Source organism: Suncus etruscus, chromosome 16 (genome assembly GCF_024139225.1).
Source record: "Suncus etruscus isolate mSunEtr1 chromosome 16, mSunEtr1.pri.cur, whole genome shotgun sequence".
NCBI lineage: Eukaryota > Metazoa > Chordata > Mammalia > Eulipotyphla > Soricidae > Suncus > Suncus etruscus.
In genome coordinates this window covers 47684362-47692172 of record NC_064863.1, presented here as the reverse complement: position 1 = coordinate 47692172, position 7811 = coordinate 47684362, and the positions used below count along the sequence as shown (strand labels likewise).

At 42.9% G+C, this 7811-nt stretch overlaps 1 non-coding gene across 1 annotated transcript; it reads left to right on the top strand.

The window, feature by feature from the left end:
- The first annotated feature begins 326 nt into the window (after positions 1-326).
- On the top strand, positions 327-459 carry LOC126033320 (small nucleolar RNA SNORA51). The gene has a single exon (XR_007504427.1). It is a non-coding gene; the product is annotated as a small nucleolar RNA SNORA51 (small nucleolar RNA).
- The last annotated feature ends 7352 nt before the right edge of the window (positions 460-7811 follow it).

The following is a 7811-nucleotide window of genomic DNA, read 5'->3' as shown; positions in this document are numbered from 1 at the left end:
GGTTTTGAGAAAAATGAAAAACATTTGTGTAATGATTCTCAGAGACAAAATAGAGGAGGACTGAAGGGTCCAGCTCCTGACATGATTGTTTACTGCAGTCACAGAAATAATTACACTGAGTACTGTCATAACAAAATGTGACTGAATGAGAGAAGTAGAAAGCCTGTCTAGAGTACAGGCCAGTGTGGGGTGGGGAGGAAGGAGACTTGGGATATTGGTTATGGGAATGTTGCACTTGTGAAGGTTATATATATATATATATATATATATATATATATATATATATATATATATATATATCAAAAAAAGAAAAAAAGAAAAGATAACGCCTCCCAATGCTTACCGCAGGCGGTGTTCTTTACACTGACTGTATAGAAAGAGGAGGTACAGTAAATGCTCCCCATATACACCTCAAACCAGGCCCTTTGCCTGGTCTATATTGTGAATGGGGGAACAAAAAAATCTTTGACATGTGTTTATTTATAAGTGTGTAAAAATATGACAAATTAGTAAGGAGTTTTCCCAATGATTCTGTCATAGGAAAATTATGAAGCTCTTAATATTTTTGTAAATACATTATAAACATGTGAAAAAGTATGTTTCCTGTAAAAATTATAATTACTTCAATATTTAAAATATTATAAAAAGTTATGATTCATGAGAATTATGAAGTTTGCTTTTGTTTGTGGGCCATGCCTGGTGTTACTCCAGAGCTACTCCTGGCTTTGTGATCAGGAGCGATTCCTGATGGAACCAGGGAACCACCTGTGGTACAGGAGATCAAACTAGGGTTAGCGTCATGCAAGAGAAGCACTTTAAGCCCTGTGTTATTTCACTGAATATTGATTGTACCTTTTATGAAAATCAACTGTATTTAGTTATTTGTGCATTTCTTTTAAGGAGCTATCAGAACTGTATGCTATAATGTGAGAGTGGGGCAGGGAAGGAAAGAGGCTGCAATGTGACACCATAGATGAAACTCAATGCACGACACAAACCAGGCATGTGCTCTACCACTTAAGAGCTGAATCTGTAGCCTTGATTTTACCTTTACCAGAAAGCTTTATAACATTTATTTTGAGTAACATGTTTATAAATGTTATCATTTATAGTTTATATGTAAAGTTACTGTACCCCATTAAATGCCCAAGAGCCCCACCACTATCTTGATGTCCCCTCTAATTCACCCCATCATTTCCTTCCACACTTCCCCTCCCCACCACTCTTTAAAATCTGAGTTCTGTAATTCAAAATCAATATTTTTTGGTTGTTTGATAGTCAGTTCCCTTGTTTTGCCTCTCCATGAGTGAGATCATCCATTATTTATCCTTTTCCCACTCTTTTATTTTGCTTAACATGATGGCCTCCAACTCCAACATTGTAATGAACAGCAAGATTAGAAATTATTGGGGCTGGAAGATGGAGTGATAGCACAATGATAGGGTGTTTTTCTTGCATGTGGCCAACTTGTGATGGACCCCAGTTTGATTCCCAGCATCCCATATGGTCCCCCAAGCCTTACACACATACACACACACACACACACACACACACACACACACAGAAATTATTGGGACCAGAGTGATAGTACAGCAGCAATGACTGTTGTCTTGTATGCGACTTACCTGGATTTAATGCCCGGTATTACATATTGTCCCCAAAGAATGTCAGGAGTGATCCCTGATCACAAAGCCAGGAGTCATTCCTGAGCACCATCATGTGTGAGAAAAAATTATATATCATTTTTAATTATACATACAAGGAATTGTGAATGGCTAGCTTCAAAATAGGTGACCAGAGAAAATATGAAGCACCTAATTAAATCTGAATTCAGGTAAATAATAATGATTTGCATAAATATCCCAAATATCTCATGAGAGCCCATTCATATTCATTGTCTATTATAAATTCAACCTCAACTAGATATCTTATGCTTTATTTGCTGAATTTGACAACACTATCTGCTCCCAAACTCAAGAATAGAAACTTTGCTTCCGTTCTTTGATTTCTTCTCAGAGGCTACCTCAATTCTTCTCCTTCCCTAATTTTAAAGTAAAACTTCACCCTGTGACTAAAATGTGTCACCACCTTAACTTGAATCACACACACCACCACCACCACCACCACCCCTAGACAGAGCTTCCCTAACTTGGGATGAGATGATAGCAGGTAAGCCCACAGCAGTTTGAAAATCTCCTTAGTCAACAAAACTTACTAGACAGTCCTCTTTGGGTATCAAGTCCCCCATCATGTCTCTGGTGCTAATCACCTCTTCACAAAGCTCCCCTCTGGTCTTTCCATCATCCTTCCTCTACACTAGGGCCTTACAACCCTCCCCCCAAAATCATTAAGTCCCATTGGAATTAGTAACTTCATATACCATTTTCCATCTTTCTCTTTCTCTCCTCTCTCTCTCCTTCTCTCTCTCTCTCTCTCTCTCTCTCTCTCTCTCTCTCTCTCTCTCTCTCTCTCTCTCTCTCACACACACACACACACACACATGAATGCTACAGTTCACTGTCACATCTCAGCCTCACAAGAGCATCTTGCCAAGATTTTCCCTAACTGCCTATCACGCTTACCTGAGTAGAAGGATTCCAAGTCAGTAACCATATGCAAAGGGGCCAGTGAAATGGGCTCCTCCCTTTGAGCGTCATCTTCCCTGGGGACTCTCCATGTTCCAATCATCTCAGTGAAAAGTGCCACCTGGTTTCCTACCAGCCTCTAAAGCACTTCCTTCCCACTCCACCTTGCCAGCATCCCAAAAAGGCTGTGAAGCCAATGGCTTCAGGCTTTTCCATATTCAAGACCCTATTTAAATGCAAATATCCCCCTAGAGAATAATCCCGTATCCCAAAAGCCTCTTAGCAAAAGACAGAGGCTCACAGGACCAACTCTACAAAGCCTAGGACTTGAGAGAGCCCAAAAGAATATTGGCGGGAGAGAAGGGTAGAGCAAGGTGATCGCAAAAGGAATGATCCTAGAACTGAAATCACTGTTTTGGCCTCGGGCCAATCTTGCAGGCAAAAATCCATAAAATTGAGTTAGAATAATTTAAAAATTGAGACATTCTTTGGGGAGCTTCCCAAGTAGTATGAGTAGGGTCCCAACTACTCCTGATGCTACTCAGATAGCTCAATACATCTAAGGATGTGTCTACTGCTGTCTGTGTCCTGCAGTTCTGGGTCCCCAGCATTCAAGCCTGCACAGATGTTCAGCTTCTTGTCCTCAAGCAGTCAAAATTAAAAACAAGGAATTAGCAAGCGAAAGGCCTAATTAGTAAAAGATTTTATTTTGTGAAACAGAAAAGAAGGGAGAGTAAGGTAGAGAAGCTCCCAGATTATGGAAGGAATTTCCCAAATAGGGTCCCAAAGGTAATACTGATCATACAGTATTACCCTTTTATATCTTTTTAATGCAGGTGGGCAGGTGAGCATTCTTTTATTATGCTCCAAGAATGTGGGCCAATAGAACAAGTGAGCAGAATTGGAGCCATACTATAAAAGCTATGGCACTTGTTTTGCATATGGCAGACCAGGGTTCAAATCTTGACATCCCATACCATCCTGCTCACTTCCAGGAGTAATTCCTGGGGTCAGAGCCAAAAGTAAACCCTGACAATCACCAGTGTGACTCCAAAACAAGACAAAATAAAACCAAGTTTTAAATGGAGCCCAAGGATGCTGAGATGAATCTCTCCTGGTGCCAGGATCCAGCAAGACTAGGCCATCCTTAAAGGCTTCCATGATGACTTTCCATACTAGGTGATTTCTTTTTATAAAGGCTATATTACTAATCTCACCCTCCCTGGTCTTCTTTTGTTGTTTTTGTTTTGTTTTGTTGTTCTGGGGCCACATCCTGTGATGCTTAGTGGTTACTCCTGACTCTGCACTCAGGAGTTCCTCCTGGTTGGTTTGAGGGAGCATATTGGATGTTGGGGTTCAAACTCTAGTGTGCCTGGCTCACCCACTGACTCACAAGTGGTGAATAACTCACAGTTAGAAAAATAACTACACTAACAACAATTATGACAATGATAGTGAGTGAGATAAATAGCATGCCTGTCTCAAATACAGGCAGAGGTGGGGAGGAGGGAACTGCAGGGGGGACATTGATGGTGGGAAGGTTGCACTGAGAAGAGGGGTTGTTCTTTTTTATAACTGAAACCCAACCACAAACATGTTTGTAATCATGGTGTTTAAAGAAAGCTATTATTTACAAAAAAAAGATTGCTGAGGAATTAGGCTTGGATTGCTCTCTTTCTTCTCAGCCCATCTAACAAAAAACAACAACAAAATCTGGTCTGCTGCATGCAAGACAAGTGCCCTAAATGTTCTTCTATAGCTTTGACCTTTACCGATATCCCTTTGTCTCTATCACCAGGATCATCCTGGTGATGCTTGGGGATCTCCAAGAACCCATCAATATCTGGGGATCATATAGTATCAGGAATGGAACCAGGATTCAGCAGTTCTTCCAGCCACCAACTACTCTTATTTCACCTGCTTTGCCCTATAACGTGATATGATAACACCAAAAGGGCATGCATGTCTTTGGGGTCATTATGATGAGAATTCTCCAAATACCCACACCGTGGAGGACAGCACTAGCAGGGCACCACTTTCTTCACCTTCTGCCAAGCTCCTGAAAGGTATCTTAGCGCTTTCCAAAGGCAGAGCAGGAGACAGAAATGACTCTCCCAGAAATATCAGAATGCAGCCTAAAAGATTCGCTCCAGGTGGAATAAATGCCTGCTTCCAGAGGAGGGGCACTGTCCGCCTTTTTCAACAACACACGTGGGCACAACTTTGCCCCTATTTCTTTAGAAATTGGGCTCCCAACTTGTGGCCCTGGAGCCATCCCCAACTCTCCTGATCAAACTCCTTCCTCGCCCCCTACTCCCCGGACTTAATACCTTAAAATGTTGAAGCAGTTGCACTCCTGGAAAGTAGGGCAGTTTCTCCTCTGCACCTGCCCTAGGAAAACAAAACAAAGCCAAAAAGATGAAGCTTCCCAAAAGCCCAGCACTGGCTGCGACCCGCAGCTCAAGCACCTGGCGCACCTCCCACCGCAGCTGAAGCTGTAATGAGAACAGAAGGTCCCCATTTTTGAGCAGACTTTTTTTCCTTCCCATCCTCTTGAGAACTGAAGCCGATTGTTTAAGAGGTGAGGAAGGTGTTTGCCAGGAAAGTAGGCTATGCAGGCGCGCTAAGAATTCTCTGCTGACTCCAGAGCTCAATGCGTTTTACAACCCAGAGGGTAAAGGCCCAGAAGGCGCTGTTTCCAGGGTGCAGACAATGTTGGCCTGAACAGCGGCCCCAGACGGTGACCTGGATGAAATCCCAGCGCCCATGGCCCACTCCAAGCGTCTAACTCCCCACATGGCAGTCCTCATGACAGAGGAGGGAGAGCTAAGATGCCACCTTCAAACTCATTATATGGTACAAGAAACCAGGCTGAGTCTGAACCTGGTGACTGGTGGTACGCCTCAGACGTTCCCCCTCCCCAAGTGGTGTAAAGTCCCCCTGACTTTCTGTGCTCTGGGTCCTGCAGTGCTCAGCTACCAGGGAGCGATTTTAGTGGCAACCCCACCCACAGGGGAGAATTCTCAGGATAAAGGAGCTTTGGGGGAGGAGGAATGAGGCATCGGTTTCAACAGCAAGACATTCCTGAATTTAAACTCTGCTTTTCCCAAAAGTTGTTTCATTGTCATCGTAATTACCGGATTTAAATTACCTCTATTTTCCCCGTCTTAGGAAGCCATAAAGAGAGAAAGGAGAGATTTTCACAGTGAGAAATGAGAATTGATGAAGGGAAAAGAGGCAGCCTGCAGAGCTGGCGATGGAGGGAAAATGTTTCCACAGCCAGCAGAGGCCCAGGTGTCTGAAAAGGTGGGAGAGGAGGGAGGACCGTGCAAATTCAAGAAGCAGAGGGTCAGGGAGAGCTTTGTACCTGGTCAAAGGCCTGAGTGAATTCTAGGCAGTGATGTTGAAACCCCAGTTATTTAAAATTAGTACAGAAATAAACTAAGATTCCTATTGTGTGGTTGTAAACTATATTTACAAGGATGGAGAATTGAATGCACTGGTGAAGGGGGGTGTTCTTTTTATGACTGAAACCAATTAAAGTCATGTTTGTAATCACGTTGTTTAAATAAATATATTTAAAAAAGAAGAATTAAAGAGGGCCAGAGCGATAGTACAGTGGGTAGATCACTTGCCTTGCACACCGCCAACCCAGGTTAGATTTCTGGCATCCCACATGATCCTCCAGCACCATGAGGTGCTTGCCTGCATATGCTTGACCCAGGCTCAATCCCTGGCATCCCATATGGTTTCCTGCGAGGAGTGAGCCATGAGCATAGTGAGCTGTATTGGGAAGGAGCAGGAGAAGACGGAAAAGAAAAAGAAGAAAAGAAAAGAATACAAATAAATTTGCATAGAGAAATGTGAGACCAGAGAAGTGAATGTGACCACATTGACTGATAGGTCATGCTTCCATCACACAGGTGCATTGCCGTAGTGAAAACGGGGCCTGTTGCATGTGGGGAAAATGAGAGAGAGACAGAGACAAAGACAGAGACAGAGAGAGAGAGAGAGAGAGAGAGAGAGAGAGAGAGAGAGAGAGAGAGAGAGAGAGAAAGAAATATAAGAGGAGAGAAAAAAAGATAGGTATTCAAGGGGAAAAATAGGGCTTCTCCAGAGTAAAAATATCGCTCAAAGTGGTTTTGAGAAAAAGGTATTTTGGGAGATGTTTCCGTAGCCACTTCTGTGGTTCTTCTTCACGCAAACAGAAGCTAATGGCCTTCTCCTGTGAAAAGCATTAACATTATGGTGGTCCATTCTTTAGTTACTTCATATCACAGCTTTCTATTCATGTCTACTGCTTCTCATCACTCAGGACTCAGCCAGATTCACCAAGCAACCATTTGCTTGTCAATATAATACAAAACATCCCTGAACTTCTCAAGTACACTTCTTCCCATCCTCTCATAAGAGGCTGTGCACAGCCCATGCCTTCCCTTCTTCCTGCAAACTGGAAGTTGGACATAGGGGTGGTGAATGAGCAAAACAGAAATTGTCTGGATCCTGGGCAAACTCATGAAGCAGAGCTACCTACCAGCATCCTGGACCTTCCATCAGCTCAGATTTCCATGGGAGGAAATAACCCTTTTCATCTAACTAAGTCTACAATTAGTTTTGTGCTGTTATAGCAGTTGAACCAGCACCTTAACATTTGCAACGTTCTGAATGTCTCTACACTGTAAGGCAAGACGTGAGAGTGTTCATTTTGTTAATGACTTGGGCTTTTTTGCCACACGCTGGCAGCTGTAGTCTGTGTTTGTTTCCCACAGGCCCACTGTTTCTGCTTCTGCAGTTTTCAGTGGTTAAACCCACCACCAGTTCAGACATCTTGCATTTGCCTGTGAGAGCTGCTCCGAGCATCCCTCTGGCACTGCTCCTTCTGCTTCCCCCCTGAGAAGTTCCAGTCCCTTTCTTTCTTAAATGCTGAACTTTCTGTCAAATATATGTAAGCTTAGCAAGCACCGCTTTACAGCCTCTATAACAAACCTCATACATGGATATTTTCCCCCAAGATAACTTAAAGCCAGTCAAGTGACTATCCATTATTTCTAAAAAGTCTTTAGGTAAAGTGATATGCATGATATTCCTTCCATAAAAGTGTAACTAACCACAGTGCTTAAAAGTGGAAAGAGAGAGAGAGAGAGAGAGAGAGAGAGAGAGAGAGAGAGAGAGAGAGAGAGAGAGAGAGAGAAGTATCTGCTGTAGATACAGGCTGGGAGGATAACT